The following is a 20744-nucleotide window of genomic DNA, read 5'->3' as shown; positions in this document are numbered from 1 at the left end:
AGCTAGTACTCCGGAGACGACGACCGCCGAAGCCTGCCCGAACAAGGAGGAGGGGCCGCCTCGGCCGAAACCGTAACAGTACCCCCCCCTTGACGCGCGGCTCCAGCCGTGCGCCACCCCCGGCCTCGGGGACGACCAGGAGGACACGGAGCAGGGCGCGTAGGATGACCAGGATGGAATTCGGTCAGAAGGGACGGGTCCAGGATGTCCCTCCTCGGCACCCAGCACCGCTCCTCCGGGCCGTACCCCTCCCACTCCACGAGATATTGGAGACCCCCCATCCGGCGTCTCGAATCTAGGATGGCCCGAACAGTGTACGCCGGAGCCCCCTCGATGTCCAACGGGGGCGGAGGAGTCTCTTCTATCTCAAAGTCCTGGAGTGGACCAGCTACCACCGGCCTGAGGAGAGACACATGGAACGAGGGGTTAATATTTTTGTAATCAATGGGCAGTTGTAACCTGTAACACACCTCGTTCAATCTCCTCAGGACTTTAAAAGGCCCCACAAACCGCCGACCCAGCTTCCGGCAGGGCAGGCGGAGGGGCAGGTTTCTGGTTGAGAGCCAGACTCGATCTCCAGGTGCGTACACTGGCCCCTCACTGCGGTGGAGGTCGGCGCTCGTCTTCTGTCGACGGATGGCTCGCTGCAGATGGACGTGTGCAGCGTTCCACGTCTCCTCCGAGCGCCGCACCCACTCATCCACAGCAGGGGCCTCGATCTGGCTCTCATGCCAAGGTGCCAGAACCGGCTGGTACCCTAACACACACTGGAAAGGGGTTAGTTTAGTGGAGGAGTGGCGGAGAGAGTTCTGTGCCATCTCGGCCCAGGGCACATATCTCGCCCACTCCTCCGGCCGGCCCTGACAATATGACCTCAGAAACCTACCCACATCCTGGTTGACACGTTCGACCTGCCCATTACTCTCCGGGTGGTAACCCGAGGTAAGGCTCACCGAAACCCCCAACCGTTCCATAAACGCTCTCCAGACTCTGGAGGTAAACTGGGGGCCTCGATCAGACACTATATCCTCGGGTACCCCGTAATGCCCGGAAGACGTGAGTAAATAGAGCCTCAGCGGTCTGTAGGGCAGTAGGAAGACCCGGCATGGGAAGGAGATGACAGGCCTTCGAGAACCGATCCACAACGACCAGGATGGTGGTATTCCCCTGTGAGGAGGGAAGGTCGGTAACAAAATCCACCGAGAGGTGAGACCAGGGTCGTTGTGGAACGGGCAGGGGTTGTAATTTACCCCTGGGCAAGTGTCTGGGCGCCTTACACTGGGCACACACTGAGCAGGAGGAGACATAAATCCTCACATCCCTGGCTAACGTTGGCCACCAGTACTTTGTACTAAGGCAGTGCACTGTCCGGCCAATACCTGGATGTCCAGAGGAGGGTGACGTGTGAGCCCAATAAATAAGCCGATCCCGGACCTCGAGGGACGTACGTCCGACCCACCGGACACTGTGGAGGGCTAGGGTCGGTGCGTAATGCCCGCTCGATCTCCGCATCGACCTCCCATACCACCGGTGGAACCAGACAAGACTCAGGTAGTATGGGAGTGGGTTCCACGCACCTCTCCTCTGTGTCATACCGCCGAGACAGGGCATCTGCCTTCCCGTTCTGGGACCCAGGGATGTAAGTGATCTTAAACACAAACCGGGCGAGAAACATAGTCCATCGAGCCTGGCGAGGATTCAGTCTCCTAGCTGCCCGAATGTATTCCAGGTTACGGTGGTCAGTCAGAATGAGAAAAGGGTGTTGAGCCCCCTCAAGCCAATGCCTCCACAACTTTAGGGCCTGTACTACGGCTAACAGCTCCCTGTCCCCTACGTCATAATTCCGCTCCGCCGGACTGAGCTTCTTAGAATAAAAAGCACAGGGGCGGAGTTTAGGTGGTGTGCCGGACCGTTGTAGAAAGAACAGCCCCGATACCGGCTTCAGACGCGTCTACCTCTACTTGGAATGGTAAAGTGGGATCCGGGTGCGCCAGCACTGGGGCCGATGTAAACAGGTCCTTCAGTCTCCCAAAAGCCCTGTCCGCCTCAGCTGACCATCGCAAGCGCACAGGACCCCCCTTCAGAAGGGACGTTATGGGAGCTGCCACCTGTCCAAAAATCCCGGATAAACCTTCGGTAGTAATTCGCAAAACCCAAGAACTGCTGCACCTCTTTAACCGTAGTTGGGGTTTGCCAATTACGCACGGCAGACAAACGGTCAACCTCCATTCTCACCCCTGACGCAGACAACTGATAACCCAAAAAGGAGACTGACTCCTGAAAGAACAGACATTTCTCGGCTTTGACATACAGGTCATGCTCCAACAATCTCCTCAATACCCTGCGCACCAGGGCTACATGCTCGGCCCGAGTAGAACTGTACACCAGAATATCGTCTATGTACACCACCACTCCCTGCGCCTGCATGTCCCGGAAAATCTCATCTACAAAAGATTGGAAGACTGATGGAGCATTCATTAACCCGTATGGCATGACGAGATACTCGTAATGACCGGAGGTAGTACTAAATGCTGTCTTCCACTCATCGCCCTCTCTAATGCGCACCAAGTTATATGCGCTCCTGAGGTCCAATTTTGTGAAGAACCGTGCCCCGTGTAAGGACTCCGTCATGGTCGCAATCAGCGGGAGTGGATAACTATATTTCACAGTCACCTGATTGAGACCGCGGTAATCAATACACGGACGCAAACCTCCATCCTTTTTCTTCACAAAAAGAAGCTCGAGGACGCGGGAGAAGTGGAGGGCCGTATGTATCCCTGTCTCAGAGACTCGGCAATGTACGTCTCCATTGCCCTCTTCTCCTCCTGTGACAAAGGATACACATGGCTCCGCGGGGAGCGCAGCTCCTGCCTGGAGGTCTATCGCACAATCCCCCTGTCTATGAGGGCGGCAACCGTGCCGCTCTTGCCTTGCTAAACACGAGTGCCAAATCCTCATACTCAGGTGGAATGTGCAGTGCTGGCATCTGGTTCGGACTCTCCACCGAGGTCGCCCCTACGGAAACACCCAGACATAGCCCCTCACACTGAGCAGACCACCCTTTAAGAGCCTTCTCTCGCCACGAAATCGTAGGATCATGGGTAATCAACCAGGGAAGCCCCAGCACCACCGGATACGCAGGAGAGTCGATCAGATAGAGTTGAATCGTCTCCTCATGACCCCCTGCGTCTTCATCCTAAGTGGCGCAGTGACCTCCCCTAATCAACCCAGATCCTAACGGACGACTATCTAGGGCATGTACAGGGAAAGGATTATCAACCGGAAGGAGGGGAATCCCCTAACTCAACACAGAATTTACGATCTACAAAATTCCCAGCTGCGCCTGAATCTACTAGCGCCTTATGCTGGGAACGAGGTGCAACCTGTGGAAAACAAACAGGTATAGTTATGTGTACGACAGAAAGCTCTGGGTAAGTGGGGCGCCTACTCACCTGGGAGGACTCCCCAATGTGTGACCTGCCGTCTCCCCCACCAGGGGACCCTCCCCAGCACCTAGCCGCGGTGTGCCCTCCACGGCCACAGTTGGTGCAGGGGACAGCCCCCCTCGGGCTCCTTCTTCTTCCCCCTCTAGCGCCAGCACCTCCGAGCTCCATCGGGCTCGGCTCGGAGGCGCTGGAGGGTGGAATGGGCGACCCCCACCTGGGACGTCCCGCGGGTAGCGAGCAGGGTGTCCAGCCGAATGGCCATGTCCACCAACTGGTCAAATGAGAGTGTAGTATCCCTGCACGCCAACTCTCTGCGGACGTCCTCCCGGAGGCTGCAACGAAAGTGGTCTATGAGGGCCCGCTCATTCCACCCTGCATCTGCCGCTAGAGTCCGGAACTCCAGCGCAAACTCTTGAGCGCTCCTCATCCCCCTGCCGGAGGTAGAATAGACGCTCCCCCGCCGCCTTCCCCTCCGGTGGATGGTCGAAGACCGCACGGAAGCGGCGGGAGAACTCCGCATAGGTGATAGTGGCGGCGTCTATTCTCCTCCATTCGGCGTTGGCCCACTCCAACGCCTTGCCGGTGAGACAGGAGATGAGGGCGGAAACGCTCTCGTGTCCCGAGGGCGCCGGGTGTACGGTGGCAAGGTAGAGTTCCACTTGTAACAGGAACCCCTGACACCCGGCAGCGGTGCCGTCGTTACGCCCTCGGGAGTGAGAGCCGAATCCCACTGGGTTCCGGTTGTTGGACGGGGCGGGCTGACCGATGGTGATGGTGCGGTAGGTGGAGGTGTGGGTACATCGCTGATCTCCCATCGATGGAGAATGTTCATCACCCGGTCCAGGGCGTGCCCGATTTGGTTGATCCGATCTTCTTGACCACGAAAGCGCTCCTCCATGATGTCGGTGGGTGTGGGTGCTCCTGCTGATTCCATGAGATGGTGTGTAATTCTGTCACGAGTGGAGTGTAGTGGGATGTGGAATCACACGCAGGACACAGAATATAAATCCAAAGGTCTTTAGTGAAGTCCGTAGAAACACGCCAACAACGGCCACAGGCCACAGGCGAAATACACGCACACTAAACTGAACAAAGTAAGTGTGCACAAAGTGCAGGACTCTCTAAATCAAACGAAATAAAGAGAGAACAAAATACAGCGGACCAAAACTACCACACGACAGTCAAACATGAAACATCGAATGGTGGCAGCTAGTACTCCGGAGACGACGACCGCCGAAGCCTGCCCGAACAAGGAGGAGGGGCCGCCTCGGCCGAAACCGTGACAAGAACTCTCTCCAAATAGAATTCAGGGTGAATTTTATTGGGTGACTAAGCAAAACACTATAATTTAAGATTTGGACTATTTATTTTATACAGTGTCATGCTAGCAGTGTCATGCTAGGAAAAGAGATACATTATTTTCATAAACTGTATAATTAATTTGGAGTGTTTTCAATATTTCTGCGGTATTTGCAGTCCAGTGTCTATTTCTCTGTGGTCCCAGTAACAAACTCATCCATACTTTCTGACCATGAGGCAGTGCTTGGCTTAGAGAGCGAACAAAAACACAAAATGTGGATATAATAATAATAATAATATGCCATTTAGCAGACACTTTTATCCAAAGCGACTTACAGTCATGTGTGCATACATTTTTATGTATGGGTGGTCCCGGGATCGAACCCACTACCCTGGCGTTACAAGCGGCATGCTCTACCAATTGAGCTACAGAGGACCACGAAAGATATTCGCCTTCACCATGCCTCAGTAAACCAACAGGCCAGAATATTTTAAATTTTTTTAATAATCTTGTTGTTGTTTGTGTTTTACTAATGCAAATGACTAATTGTATATGCTTGGAAACACACACACACACACACACACACACACACACACACACACACACAAAAACACAGTGATAGTGAACATGAAAGTTCTGAATAACAACTCCAGCCTTCGAGAACATTCAAACCAAACTCTACCACAGAAGCCCTGGAATGTTCCACTCTGAGGGGAAGGGAAGGGTGTTAAGGGAGCGTTGGTTAGTGACCTTAATATAACAAAGGCAGCAGCATCTTAACACTGTGGTGTTTGGCTGGAACTGAGTGGTCTTAGGGCTGTCCAAGCTAGCCAGCGTATCTTTCTCCCTCAGTAGCTAGCTGAGTGTATCCAGTCTCCTCTGAATGTACAATGTCCGGACAGTCTGTTTTCCTCCTCTTGACTCCTGTCTTCTCCTGCATCGCTTCAGGGCAGAGAGATGAAGTAAGAACAAACGCAAAGCACATCTTGACGCACCAGAAACCTCCCACAGAGGAAGAATTAGAAATGACACAGTATGGGACATTGAAGGCTACACAAACACACACATACACACACACATGCACAAACTCCAACCAAACATGTCACGAACACTCAAAAAGGCTTGATAGTGAAAGGAAACAGAGAAAGAGAAACAAACTTATGTTCATTTGATTTCCAATTAGCTGGAGAGACTCCTCCAAGTTAAGGGGGAGGAAGGGGATAATACCCTCCGGAACATACTGTTCTAATTGCTTTTTTTCCCCTGTGCTGGATTGGAATGGAATAGAAGCAGAGCTTGGGAAAAAGGAGGTGGTCAGGCTAGGTATTGTTGGTCCTTTATGGGGAAAGAGAACACCACAGTTTATAGCACTGTGGGAGGCAGAACATGCTCAAAAGAGGAGAAGAGGACCCAGTAACAACAGTTGACTGCTCCCTCAGGAACACAAGACTAGTTGGTGTGTGTCTGTGTGTTTCAGTTTGTGTCTGTGTGTCTGTGTGTTTCAGTTTGTGTCTGTGTGTGTCTGTATGTTTCAGTTTGTGTCTGTGTGTGTCTGTGTGTTTCAGTTTGTGTCTGTGTGTGTCTGTGTGTCTGTGTTGTTTGTGTAGCCCTCAGTGTCCCATACCGTGTGGTATAATTAAGCAATAAGGCCCAAGGGGGTGTGGTATATGGCCAATATACCACGGCTAAGGGCTGTTCTTAGGCACGACGCAAACCCCCGAGGTGCCTTATAGCTATTATAAACTGGTTACCAACGTAATTAGAGCAGTAAAAATAAATGTTTTGTCATACCCATGTTATACGGTCTGTTATACCACGGCTGTCAGCCAATCAGCATTCGGGGCTTGAACCACCCAGTTTATAATATTAAGTCAGTCAGGAGATGATCTGTTAGGAAACTGACTCAGAGACTTTCAACCACTCCCATAGAGGGCCGACCATCTAGTCAGACCTGATAAGTCTGACTATATAAGTCTGACTATATACAGTGGGGGAAAAAAGTATTTAGTCAGCCAACAATTGTGCAAGTTCTCCCACTTAAAAAGATGAGAGAGGCCTGTAATTTTCATCATAGGTACACGTCAACTATGACAGACAAATTGAGAAAAAAAATCCAGAAAATCACATTGTAGGATTTTTATGAATTTATTTGCAAATTATGGTGGAAAATAAGTATTTGGTCACCTACAAACAAGCAAGATTTCTGGCTCTCACAGACCTGTAACTTCTTCTTTAAGAGGCTCCTCTGTCCTCCACTCGTTACCTGTATTAATGGCACCTGTTTGAACTTGTTATCAGTATAAAAGACACCTGTCCACAATCTCAAACAGTCACACTCCAAACTCCACTATGGCCAAGACCAAAGAGCTGTCAAAGGACACCAGAAACAAAATTGTAGACCTGCACGAGCCTGGGAAGACTGAATCTGCAATAGGTAAGCAGCTTGGTTTGAAGAAATCAACTGTGGGAGCAATTATTAGAAAATGGAAGACATAAAAGACCACTGATAATCTCCCTCGATCTGGGGCTCCACGCAAGATCTCACCCCGTAGGGTCAAAATGATCACAAGAACGGTGAGCAAAAATCCCAGAACCACACGGGGGGACCTAGTGAATGACCTGCAGAGAGCTGGGACCAAAGTAACAAAGCCTACCATCAGTAACACACTACGCCGCCAGGGACTCAAATCCTGCAGTGCAAGACGTGTCCCCCTGCTTAAGCCAGTACATGTCCAGGCCCGTCTGAAGTTTGCAAGAGTGCATTTGGATGATCCAGAAGAGGATTGGGAGAATGTCATATGGTCAGATGAAACCAAAATAGAACTTTTTGGTAAAAACTCAACTCGTCGTGTTTGGAGGACAAAGAATGCTGAGTTGCATCCAAAGAACACCATACCTACTGTGAAGCATGAGGGTGGAAACATCATGCTTTGGGGCTGTTTTTCTGCAAAGGGACCAGGACGACTGATCCGTGTAAAGGAAAGAATGAATGGGGCCATGTATCGTGAGATTTTGAGTGAAAACCTCCTTCCATCAGCAAGGGCATTGGAGATGAAACGTGGCTGGGTCTTTCAGCATGACAATGATCCCAAACACACCGCCCGGGCAACGAAGGAGTGGCTTCGTAAGAAGCATTTCAAGGTCCTGGAGTGGCCTAGCCAGTCTCCAGATCTCAACCCCATAGAAAATCTTTGGAGGGAGTTGAAAGTCTGTGTTGCCCAGCGACAGCCTCAAAACATCACTGCTCTAGAGGAGATCTGCATGCAGGAATGGGCCAAAATACCAGCAACAGTGTGTGAAAACCTTGTGAAGACTTACAGAAAACGTTTGACCTGTGTCATTGCCAACAAAGGGTATATAACAAAGTATTGAGAAACTTTTGTTATTGACCAAATACTTATTTTCCACCATAATTTGCAAATAAATTCATAAAAAATCCTACAATGTGATTTTCTGGAAAAAAAATTCTCATTTTGTCTGTCATAGTTGACGGGTACCTAGGATGAAAATTACAGGCCTCTCTCATCTTTTTAAGTGGGAGAACTTGCACAATTGGTGGCTGACTAAATACTTTTTTCCCCACTGTATATTCACATCCCTTCCACATTTTGTTGTGTTACAGCCTGAAATTAAAATAGATTAAATATATTTTTTTAAATGTATGGATTCAATTGAGATCACTGGCCTACACACAATACCTATGATGTCAAAGTGGAATTATGTTTTTCGAAATTAATTACAAATGAAAAGTTGAAATGTCTTGTTATGACAAGTCTATATAAGTACAGTAGTAAACATTTGCTGTAAACAAGTCACATAATAAGTTGCATGGACTCACTATGTGTGCAATAATAGTGTTTAACATGATTTTTGAATGACTATCTCATCTATGTACCCCACACATACAATTATCTGCAAGGTCCCTCATTCGAGTAGTGAATTTCAAACACAAATTCAACCACAAAGACCAGGGAGGTTTTCCAATGCCTCACAAAGAACGGCACCTATTGGTAGATGGATAGAAATAAAATAACGGACATTGAATATCCCTTTGAGCATGGTGAAGTTATTAATTACACTTTGGATGGTGTATCAATACAGCCAGTCACTACAAAGATACAGGGGTCCTTCCTAACTCAGTTGCCGGAGAGGAAGAAAACCACTCAGGGATTTCACCATGAGGCCAATGGTGACTTTAAAACAGTTACAGAGTTGAATGGCTGTGATAGGAGAAAACTGAGGATGGATCAACAACATTGTAGTTAATCCACGATACTAACCTAATTGACAGAGTGATAATAAGGAATCCTGGACAGAATACACATATTCCAAAACATGCACCCTGTTTGCAACAAAGCACTAAAGTAATACTGTGAAAAATGTGAAAAAGAAATTAACTTTATGTCCTGGATAAAAAGCGTTATGTTTGGGGCAAATCCAACACAACACATCACTGAGTACATTTTAGTCATTTAGCAGACGCTCTTATCCAGAGCAACTTTTAAAAAATGTTTGGGTGAGTGCATACATTTTCATACTGGCCCCCCGTGGGAATCTAACCCACAACCCTGGCATTGTAAACACCATGCTCTACCAACTGAGCTACACGGGACTGAATACCACTCTTCATATTTTCAAGCATGGTGGTGGCTGCATCATGTTATGGGTATGCTTGTCATCGGCAAGGACTAGGGAGTTTTTTGGGATAAAAATAAACGGAATAGAGCTAAGCACAGGCAAAATCCTAGACGAAAACCTGGTTCAATCTGCTTTCCAACAGACACTGGGGGACAAATTCAGGCCAAATATGCAATGGAGTTGCTTACCAAGACAACATTGAATGTTCCTGAGTGGCCTAGTTACATTTTTGACTAAAATCGGCTTTAAATATATGGCAAGACTTGAAAATGGCTGTCTAGCAATGATCAACAACCAACTTGACAGAGCTTGAAGAATTTTTTAAATAATAATGTGAAAATATTGTACAATCCAGGTGTGCAAAGCTCTTAGAGACTTACCCAGAAAGACTCACAGCTGAAATGTCTGCCAAATGTTATTCTAACATGTATTGACTCAGGGGTTTGAATACTTATCTAATCAAGATATATTAGTGTTTTATTTTGCATATTTTCTTTTACAAATGTTTTAATTTTTCTTCCACTTTGACATTACAGAGTATTTTGTGTAGATTGTTGACAAGAAATTACAATTAAATCCATTTTAATCCCACTTTGTAACACAACAAAATGTCGAAAAAGCAAAGGGGGTGTGAATACTTTCTGAAGGCACGGAAAGTGACTATGTAAGTCTGACTATATAACTCAGTTCTAAATCAGTCCCTGAGTTCCAGAGTTGAGTTTGAGGGCTATGGGGTCTATAAAATTCCTTTTGAAAAGAAAGCAGAATACCCATACACTGTATGCACTTCATTTAGTGAAGCATCGAAACAGTGTGCAGATATCATGCTTTCTTTTCCTGGGCTATCTATGATGTCAGCCAGTCCAATAGTATTCCCAGATGACCGTGTCACCCACACCAGATAATACAATGTGTCAACATGACATCAACGTGACATTAAAATGGCATTGATAGCTGTGTCATGACATTGATAGTTGTGGCATGAACAACTTTCATTCACTCACCAAAACCCCCCTCTATTCTTTAAAGAGCTGAGTGATGGGGCTGAAGAAATGGGGTTCCCGAGTGGCACAGTGGTCTAAGGCACTGCATTGCAGTGCTAGCTGTGCCACTAGAGATCCTGGTTCGAATCCAGGCTCTGTCATAGCCGGCCGTGACCGGGAGACCCATGGGGCGGCGCACAATTGGTCCAGGGTAGGGGAGGGAATGGCCGGCAGGGATGTAGCTCAGTTGGTAGAGCATGGCGTTTGCAACGTCAGGGTTGTGGGTTCGATTCCCACGTGGGGCCAGTATATAAAAAAATATAATGTATGTACTCACTAACTGTAAGTCGCTCTGGATAAGAGCGTCTGCTAAATGACGTAAAATGTAAATGTAACCACTCTCAAATTCATAGACAGAGGTATGGATGCAAGGACTGACCATCCATGATGTTAACATTTTAGTTTTAACCATGTTTTGAGGCTATAGTGTTTGTTTACATTTACTTTGTTTACAAACATTGGAGTAAAAAAGTGAGTGTTTTGGGTTCTGATGGGCTACCACAGTTGAACTATGCTCATGAGGCATTTATAAGTTATATTCTTCAAGAATCAATGGGTGCATATCTATTTATTTATTTTTTATCTATTTTCCTATTTGTATCTTTTATCAATAATTGTTGTCCCTTTATTTATTTAATTTTTGGGGGGTGCATATTATTAATTTATAATATAAGTCCAAAAATGGATATAGGCTGTGAGTGATCCACTAGGCTGTGAGTGACCTTACAGAGTGTTCCCCAGGCACCCAGACATTTAATTATATTTATATTATTATATTATTATTATATATATTATTATATTATTATTATATTATATTATTATTATTATTATATTATTATATTATATTATTATTATATTTAAAGATCTGGGGGAAAAAATTAATGGGTTTAATCTGGGTCCAGATGGAACTCTTTGTCCTTCAGTATAATTTGCACAGTGAGATCACACTGTGACCACAAGTTGCCACACTTCATTACATCCAGTGTAATACCTTAGAGGCAGCTAGTCTGAGGTTTGATGCCAGAAGGTGTTACAGTGAAATGCATTCAAGTAGAACTTTTTCATATAATTGTTTAACCACTTCATGAGACATCATTTATAGATGATTCTTCCTAATTACTTACTTATACAATAACTTATTTTAGACTCCGATGGCAATATTCAGTGGACACACACACACACACACACACACACCGTATAGTTAAACATGTCAACACACACATAAACACACACTCAGAGCTCACCTGCCCACTCTCCCATGGATGTAAAGAAGGACTCTGGCTGCGGGAACCAAACTCTGGGATAAAACATCTTGGCGAAGTGGACCATTTTCACTCCATAAAAGACAATGACTGCAGTGCCGAGAGAGACAAAGAACATCTCCATGAAATCCATTGCACACTCACTGGCCCTTTAGAACTGCCTGTCTGCCTGCCACAACAAACTCTGTCTGAGTGAGTCTGCTTTGACCACACTACAGCTCCTCAGCCAGACATACACACTGGGGAATGACAGGGGGAATAGCCAATCCATAGCCCCTCCTCCACCCACACACACACACACACACAAGCACACACACATACACACACACACACACTGAAGGCTACACAAACAAAACCACACAAACAAACACACACACACACACAAACACACACACACTGAAGGCTACACAAAAAGCACACACACCAAACTTAATCCAATCAAATCAAGCTACAGCTTCCATTTTAGTTTAGGACAAAAGTGTAGAACATGTCAAATGTAGTATCTACATCTCTCTATCAAATTCAGAATGATTAATGAGTTAATGTAGAAAGGCTCTCATGCATTTCCTCACAGCTGCCTCCTTGCTAAATCAAGACGACTTACTTTTGTAGTGTTTGAAAATATGCTGGATTTCTTCAGGACAGGGAGTTCGTTCAAGATTAATGTCGAAATTGGACGTCTATCCATTTCCTGAAGATGTCAGGAAATACCTTCAAAACCGGACACTAGGGGCAAAAGTGAGCTCTATTACCATAAAGTAAGCTTCGGGTTTTGCTAAGGTGTTGTGGACAGGGCTGCTGAATGGATGTAATTACATGACTCTGGGTCAGACGATTGCGTGTTTGATCCCAGCCGTGAACACTGTTTGTTTTTGTTTGAAGCCTATCCCAAACCTCCATCCTTATCTTAACCAATCAAAATGATTGCCTAAACTTAATGTTTTAACCCTATCCCAAACCTTAACCCTTACCATAACCATTCGTAATGAGTGCCTAAATTTAACCCTTTGTCACGTCTCCTCCCGTTGCTCCCCTCCGGCGCTCTGATTCGCCGGTCTACTGAGCCAGTCCAGTCTGGGAAGGAGAGGAGGCAGTGGCACTACCCTACCCCACCTTCCTCACTCGGTTCAAGGCGGTGTTTGATCATCCCACGGAGGGAAAGGACGGGGGGTGAGCGTCTCCTCCATCTACAACAGGGAGAGGGGCCCGCGTCCGAGTACGCTCTGAGCTTTCGCATGGTGGCGGTGTCTTCCGGGCTGGAATGAGCGTGCTCAGCGCACGGCCTTCAGGAGAGGCTTACAGGAGGACATTAAGACTGAACTCGCATGTCGGGACGATGAGATGGACCTTGATACCCTTATCACCACGTCCATCCATCTTGACGAAATGTTGCAAGAGAGACGGCGTTCCCAACACCTCCCGGAGCTTCGACGCTCACCCCATCTAAGCTATGGAAGCCGCCCTGATTCCGAGTCCTCACCCATGGAGGTGTGCAGCACCCCCTACACCACCGCGGCACACAGATCTCCTGGCGGCTCCCTATGTAGGCGGTATGACTCCCGTCGCCGCTCCGTGAGTGTGACGTCATCTCCTATCACAAAACCATTGTTTTTAGTTCCCATAACGGTTACTGGTTATTCCTTATCTTCCAATGATAGATTCTGGCTCAGCGGGGAACCTTACAGATAGGGAGCTGGTTTCTGAATGGGGGTTGCCCACCGTACCACTGCCATCTCCGCTACACGTCACCTCATTGGACAATCATCCCCTTGGGTCAGGCACCATTATGCACGTCACTCTCCCCATCACCATCACCATTCGGTGTACCACGAGGAGCTGTCATTCCACATCGTCACGTCACCCCTTCACCGGATCGTCTTGGGATCGCCCTGGCTCAGACTACACAACCCCACCATCACTTGGATCACCAAGAGGATCACAGCCTGGTCTACCTCATGCCGGAAGACCTGCCTGCCGGTGGTTTGTAGTTCCATATCAGTGGAGAGTCCGGAGTCCGCCCTCCAGCCCAACATTCCACGTGAGTATGCAGGTCTCTCCGATGTCTTCTCTTCATCTAAGGCTACGTGTCTCCCTCCTCACAGGCCTTGGGACTGCGCCATTGACCTGCTGGAAGGACAACACCCCCGAAGAGTCGCATTTACCCCCCTTTCCATGGCGGGAGACAGAGGCCATGGAGAAGTATGTGGCGGAGACCCTGACACAGGTGTTCATCAGACGCTCTACCTCTCCTGCCTCCGCCAGCTTCTTCTTCGTGGCCAAAAAAGATGGAGGACTGAGACCATGCATTGACTACAGTCACCACCAAGCACCGGTACCCCCTCCATCTGGTTCCGTCGGCCATCGAGCAGCTACGAGGGGCCCGGTACTTTACCAAGTTGGACCTGAGGAGTGCCAACAACCTGATCTGAATCCGGGAAGGAGACGAGTGGAACACTGCATTCAGCACTACCTCAGGCCACTATGCATACTGCGTTATGTCCTACGGCCTCGCCAATGCACCATCTGTGTTCCAGTCCTTCATCAATGACGTGTTCCGGGACATGCTGAGAAGACAGGTGGTGGTGTACATCGACGATATCCTGATCTACTCGGCTACGTTCGAGGAGCACATCAGGGACGTCCGAGCGATCCTACTCTGCCTCCGGGAACACAGCCTGTTGGTGAAGGGGGAGAAATGCGAATTCCACCAACAGGCCATCTCCTTCCTGGGATACAGGATCAGTCCTCGGGGGGTGTTCATGGAAGGAGTGAAGACGGACGCCGTCAGGTCATGGCCAGTTCCCACCACCATCAAGGGCCTACAGAGCTTCCTGGGCTTCGCCAATTTCTACCGGCGTTTCATCAGGTAATTCAGCTCCATAGCCGCCCCGCTCACCTCTCTCCTTAAGGGGTGGGCCTCAGAAGCTGACCTGGAACCCTGAGGCTGACGATGCCTTCAAGAGGCTGAAGGAGAGGTTCACCACAGCGCCCATCCTAAAACACCCAGCTCCCTCTCGTCCTTTCATCCTGGAGGTGGACGCATCGGAGGAGGGCGTGGGTGCGGTCCTCTCCCAGCAGCATGGTAAGCCAGAGAAAATGTATCCCTGTGCCTTTTTCTCTAAAAAGCTTACCCCCGCAGAGAGGAACTATGGAGTTGGAGACAGGGAGCTGTTGGCGGTGGTCCTCACTCTTTAATTGTGCATTCATTTTGTTTGTAGACATCTTTCAACACACAACCATTGATCCAAAATACAAGTTGACTGTAAAATATAATGAGTACACTGGTTTAATCACCAAAATATCCTGCTGCTCTGTATCATTCCATTTCTCCAAACGTCAAATTTAGATTAGGGTGCATTGGGTGTCCATTCCAGTGTTGCCGAGGTGGTGCACTCAGACCGGTTGCTCAGTAGCCCATTCAAATCAGAGCGCCGGATGTCAAAAAATGTTATAAATTGATTGCATTTTAATGAGGGAAATAAGTATTTGACCCCTCTGCAAAACATGACTTAGGAGCAAAACCCTTGTTGGCAATCACAGAGGTCAGACATTTCTTGTAGTTGGCCACCAGGATTGCACACGTCTCAGGAGGGATTTTGTCCCACTCCTCTTTGCAGATCTTCTCCAAGTACGCTGGGGGCGGCAGGTAGCTTAGTGGTTAAGAGCGTTGTGCCACTGAACAACAGTGTCCTGACGAGTGAGCACATTTCCTATGCCAGGCGAAATAGTGCCTCATTAGCTCATTGTTATGGATGTATCCAAATAAATGTAACTAGAAAAGAGCTTAAACAAATACAAGTGCAGCTACTTTGTTGTTATTCTGGCTGCACTGTTTGAAGTGACTATAAGTTAGCCGTAGTTGGCTAGCTAGCAAGCAAGGGATAAGAACGTTGCCAGCCAGTATGGCAATGGAACATTTAGAACGAACGACTGGGTCGCGTCTCTGGCAACCAAACCGATAGAACGAACTACCAGCCAGCTTGGGTAGTGTCAGTGTGAAATGTGGATGTGGTGCAGGAATCAGGCGCAGGAAACAGAGGCTTCGTCCAACAGGCTTTAGTAAATACACAAAAAAACAAACGGGCTTCAACAAGAGCCCGGAAGGCAAACATCGAAAATTATGCACACAACGCGTAAAACTCTACTCGCCAAAATAGCGCGCACAACAAGTGCGGAAACTCTCTCCTATCCAATGGAGGAAACAAACACTGCACCTCTGACCGGTGAACAATTACACACAACACAAGACTCAAACAACGAAAACGTATAGGACACATAATAAGCACAAAACAGAAACAGGTGTACCAATAAGACAAAACCAAACAAACATCGAAAACATACAACGGTGGCAGCTAGTACTGGGGACGACGACCGCCGAAGCCTGCCCGAACAAGGAGGAGGAGCAGCCTCGGGCCGAAACCTGTGACAGGTAGCAACCCTAGATTTGTGTCGGGACTATATATTGCGGAAGGATGAAATAGTATGAATAAATTCATCAAAATAACGTTTCTAATGAAAATATGTCAATCATTATTCGACTTAGTCTCGGGCCTAACAACACCCGTGCCAATATATCCTCCAAACACAGGCTTCTGGGGCATTATCACTTAAGAAGAACTGTCACGAGTGGAGTGTAGTGGGATGTGGAATCACACGCAGGACACAGAATATAAATCCAAAGGTCTTTAGTGAAGTCCGTAGAAACACGCCAACAACGGCCACAGGCCACAGGCGAAATACACGCACACTAAACTGAACAAAGTAAGTGTGCACAAAGTGCAGGACTCTCTAAATCAAACGAAATAAAGAGAGAACAAAATACAGCGGACCAAAACTACCACACGACAGTCAAACATGAAACATCGAACGGTGGCAGCTAGTACTCCGAGACGACGACCGCCGAAGCCTGCCCGAACAAGGAGGAGGGGCCGCCCGGCCGAAACCGTAACAGTACCCCCCTTGACGCGGCGGCTCCAGCCGTGCGCCACCCCCGGCCTCGGGGACGACCAGGAGGACACGGAGCAGGGCGCGTAGGATGACCAGGATGGAATTCGGTCAGAAGGGACGGGTCCAGGATGTCCCTCCTCGGCACCCAGCACCGCTCCTCCGGGCCGTACCCCTCCCACTCTACGAGATATTGGAGACCCCCCATCCGGCGTCTCGAATCTAGGATGGCCCGAACAGTGTACGCCGGAGCCCCCTCGATGTCCAACGGGGCGGAGGAGTCTCTTCTATCTCAAAGTCCTGGAGTGGACCAGCTACCACCGGCCTGAGGAGAGACACATGGAACGAGGGGTTAATATTTTTGTAATCAATGGGCAGTTGTAACCTGTAACACACCTCGTTCAATCTCCTCAGGACTTTAAAAGGCCCCACAAACCGCCGACCCAGCTTCCGGCAGGGCAGGCGGAGGGGCAGGTTTCTGGTTGAGAGCCAGACTCGATCTCCAGGTGCGTACACTGGCCCCTCACTGCGGTGGAGGTCGGCGCTCGTCTTCTGTCGACGGATGGCTCGCTGCAGATGGACGTGTGCAGCGTTCCACGTCTCCTCCGAGCGCCGCACCCACTCATCCACAGCAGGGGCCTCGATCTGGCTCTCATGCCAAGGTGCCAGAACCGGCTGGTACCCTAACACACACTGGAAAGGGGTTAGTTTAGTGGAGGAGTGGCGGAGAGAGTTCTGTGCCATCTCGGCCCAGGGCACATATCTCGCCCACTCCTCCGGCCGGCCCTGACAATATGACCTCAGAAACCTACCCACATCCTGGTTGACACGTTCGACCTGCCCATTACTCTCCGGGTGGTAACCCGAGGTAAGGCTCACCGAAACCCCCAACCGTTCCATAAACGCTCTCCAGACTCTGGAGGTAAACTGGGGGCCTCGATCAGACACTATATCCTCGGGTACCCCGTAATGCCGGAAGACGTGAGTAAATAGAGCCTCAGCGGTCTGTAGGGCAGTAGGAAGACCCGGCATGGGAAGGAGATGACAGGCCTTCGAGAACCGATCCACAAATCGACCAGGATGGTGGTATTCCCCTGTGAGGAGGGGAAGGTCGGTAACAAAATCCACCGAGAGGTGAGACCAGGGTCGTTGTGGAACGGGCAGGGGTTGTAATTTACCCCTGGGCAAGTGTCTGGGCGCCTTACACTGGGCACACACTGAGCAGGAGGAGACATAAATCCTCACATCCCTGGCTAACGTTGGCCACCAGTACTTTGTACTAAGGCAGTGCACTGTCCGGCCAATACCTGGATGTCCAGAGGAGGGTGACGTGTGAGCCCAATAAATAAGCCGATCCCGGACCTCGAGCGGGACGTACGTCCGACCCACCGGACACTGTGGAGGGCTAGGGTCGGTGCGTAATGCCCGCTCGATCTCCGCATCGACCTCCCATACCACCGGTGGAACCAGACAAGACTCAGGTAGTATGGGAGTGGGTTCCACGCACCTCTCCTCTGTGTCATACCGCCGAGACAGGGCATCTGCCTTCCCGTTCTGGGACCCAGGGATGTAAGTGATCTTAAACACAAACCGGGCGAGAAACATAGTCCATCGAGCCTGGCGAGGATTCAGTCTCCTAGCTGCCCGAATGTATTCCAGGTTACGGTGGTCAGTCAGAATGAGAAAAGGGTGTTGAGCCCCCTCAAGCCAATGCCTCCACAACTTTAGGGCCTGTACTACGGCTAACAGCTCCCTGTCCCCTACGTCATAATTCCGCTCCGCCGGACTGAGCTTCTTAGAATAAAAAGCACAGGGGCGGAGTTTAGGTGGTGTGCCGGACCGTTGTGAAAGAACAGCCCCGATACCGGCTTCAGACGCGTCTACCTCTACTTGGAATGGTAAAGTGGGATCCGGGTGCGCCAGCACTGGGGGCCGATGTAAACAGGTCCTTCAGTCTCCCAAAAGCCCTGTCCGCCTCAGCTGACCATCGCAAGCGCACAGGACCCCCCTTCAGAAGGGACGTTATGGGAGCTGCCACCTGTCCAAAACCCCGGATAAACCTTCGGTAGTAATTCGCAAAACCCAAGAACTGCTGCACCTCTTTAACCGTAGTTGGGGTTTGCCAATTACGCACGGCAGACAAACGGTCAACCTCCATTCTCACCCCCTGACGCAGACAACTGATAACCCAAAAAAGGAGACTGACTCCTGAAAGAACAGACATTTCTCGGCTTTGACATACAGGTCATGCTCCAACAATCTCCTCAATACCCTGCGCACCAGGGCTACATGCTCGGCCCGAGTAGAACTGTACACCAGAATATCGTCTATGTACACCACCACTCCCTGCGCCTGCATGTCCCGGAAAATCTCATCTACAAAAGATTGGAAGACTGATGGAGCATTCATTAACCCGTATGGCATGACGAGATACTCGTAATGACCGGAGGTAGTACTAAATGCTGTCTTCCACTCATCGCCCTCTCTAATGCGCACCAAGTTATATGCGCTCCTGAGGTCCAATTTTGTGAAGAACCGTGCCCCGTGTAAGGACTCCGTCATGGTCGCAATCAGCGGGAGTGGATAACTATATTTCACAGTCACCTGATTGAGACCGCGGTAATCAATACACGGACGCAAACCTCCATCCTTTTTCTTCACAAAAAGAAGCTCGAGGACGCGGGAGAAGTGGAGGGCCGTATGTATCCCTGTCTCAGAGACTCGGCAATGTACGTCTCCATTGCCCTCTTCTCCTCCTGTGACAAAGGATACACATGGCTCCGCGGGGAGCGCAGCTCCTGCCTGGAGGTCTATCGCACAATCCCCCTGTCTATGAGGCGGCAACCGTGCCGCTCTTGCCTTGCTAAACACGAGTGCCAAATCCTCATACTCAGGTGGAATGTGCAGTGCTGGCATCTGGTTCGGACTCTCCACCGAGGTCGCCCCTACGGAAACACCCAGACATAGCCCCTCACACTGAGCAGACCACCCTTTAAGAGCCTTCTCTCGCCACGAAATCGTAGGATCATGGGTAATCAACCAGGGAAGCCCCAGCACCACCGGATACGCAGGAGAGTCGATCAGATAGAGTTGAATCGTCTCCTCATGACCCCCCTGCGTCTTCATCCTAAGTGGCGCAGTGACCTCCCTAATCAACCCAGATCCCTAACGGACGACTATCTAGGGCATGTACAGGGAAAGGATTATCAACCGGAAGGAGGGGGAATCCCTAACTCAACACAGAATTTACGATCTACAAAATTCCCAGCTGCGCCTGAATCTACTAGCGCCTTATGCTGGGAACGAGGTGCAACCTGTGGAAAACAAACAGGTATAGTTATGTGTACGACAGAAAGCTCTGGGTAAGTGGGGCGCCTACTCACCTGGGAGGACTCCCCAATGTGTGACCTGCCGTCTCCCCCACCAGGGGACCCTCCCCAGCACCTAGCCGCGGTGTGCCCTCCACGGCCACAGTTGGTGCAGGGGACAGCCCCCCTCGGGCTCCTTCTTCTTCCCCCTCTAGCGCCAGCACCTCCGAGCTCCATCGGGCTCGGCTCGGAGGCGCTGGAGGGTGGAATGGGCGACCCCCACCTGGGGACGTCCGCGGGTAGCGAGCAGGGTGTCCAGCCGAATGGCCATGTCCACCAACTGGTCAAATGAGAGTGTAGTATCCCTGCACGCCAACTCTCTGCGGACGTCCTCCCGGAGGCTGCAACGAAAGTGGTCTATGAGGGCCCGCTCATTCCACCCTGCATCTGCCGCTAGAGTCCGAACTCCAGCGCAAACTCTTGAGCGCTCCTCATCCCCTGCCGGAGGTAGAATAGACGCTCCCCGCCGCCTTCCCTCCGGTGGATGGTCGAAGACCGCACGGAAGCGGCGGGAGAACTCCGCATAGGTGATAGTGGCGGCGTCTATTCTCCTCCATTCGGCGTTGGCCCACTCCAACGCCTTGCCGGTGAGACAGGAGATGAGGGCGGAAACGCTCTCGTGTCCCGAGGGCGCCGGGTGTACGGTGGCAAGGTAGAGTTCCACTTGTAACAGGAACCCCTGACACCCGGCAGCGGTGCCGTCGTACGCCCTCGGGAGTGAGAGCCGAATCCCACTGGGTTCC

The 20744-nt window shown here is 49.7% G+C and overlaps 1 protein-coding gene and 1 long non-coding RNA gene across 3 annotated transcripts in view; both read right to left on the bottom strand.

Moving 5' to 3' along the window:
* Nucleotides 1-20744, bottom strand: part of LOC121557519 (testosterone 17-beta-dehydrogenase 3) — a 59785-nt gene that overhangs the window by 22087 nt on the left and 16954 nt on the right. The gene's annotated exons all lie outside the window — the stretch shown is intronic.
* LOC123493070 lies at nucleotides 5250-11961 on the bottom strand. The gene is made up of 2 exons (XR_006661963.1): nucleotides 11672-11961; nucleotides 5250-5688 (listed from the first exon to the last, which is right to left on the bottom strand). It is a non-coding gene; the product is annotated as an uncharacterized LOC123493070 (long non-coding RNA).

This window comes from Coregonus clupeaformis, chromosome 18, assembly GCF_020615455.1.
Source record: "Coregonus clupeaformis isolate EN_2021a chromosome 18, ASM2061545v1, whole genome shotgun sequence".
Lineage (NCBI taxonomy): Eukaryota > Metazoa > Chordata > Actinopteri > Salmoniformes > Salmonidae > Coregonus > Coregonus clupeaformis.
This window is presented reverse-complemented; position numbering and strand designations above follow the sequence as displayed.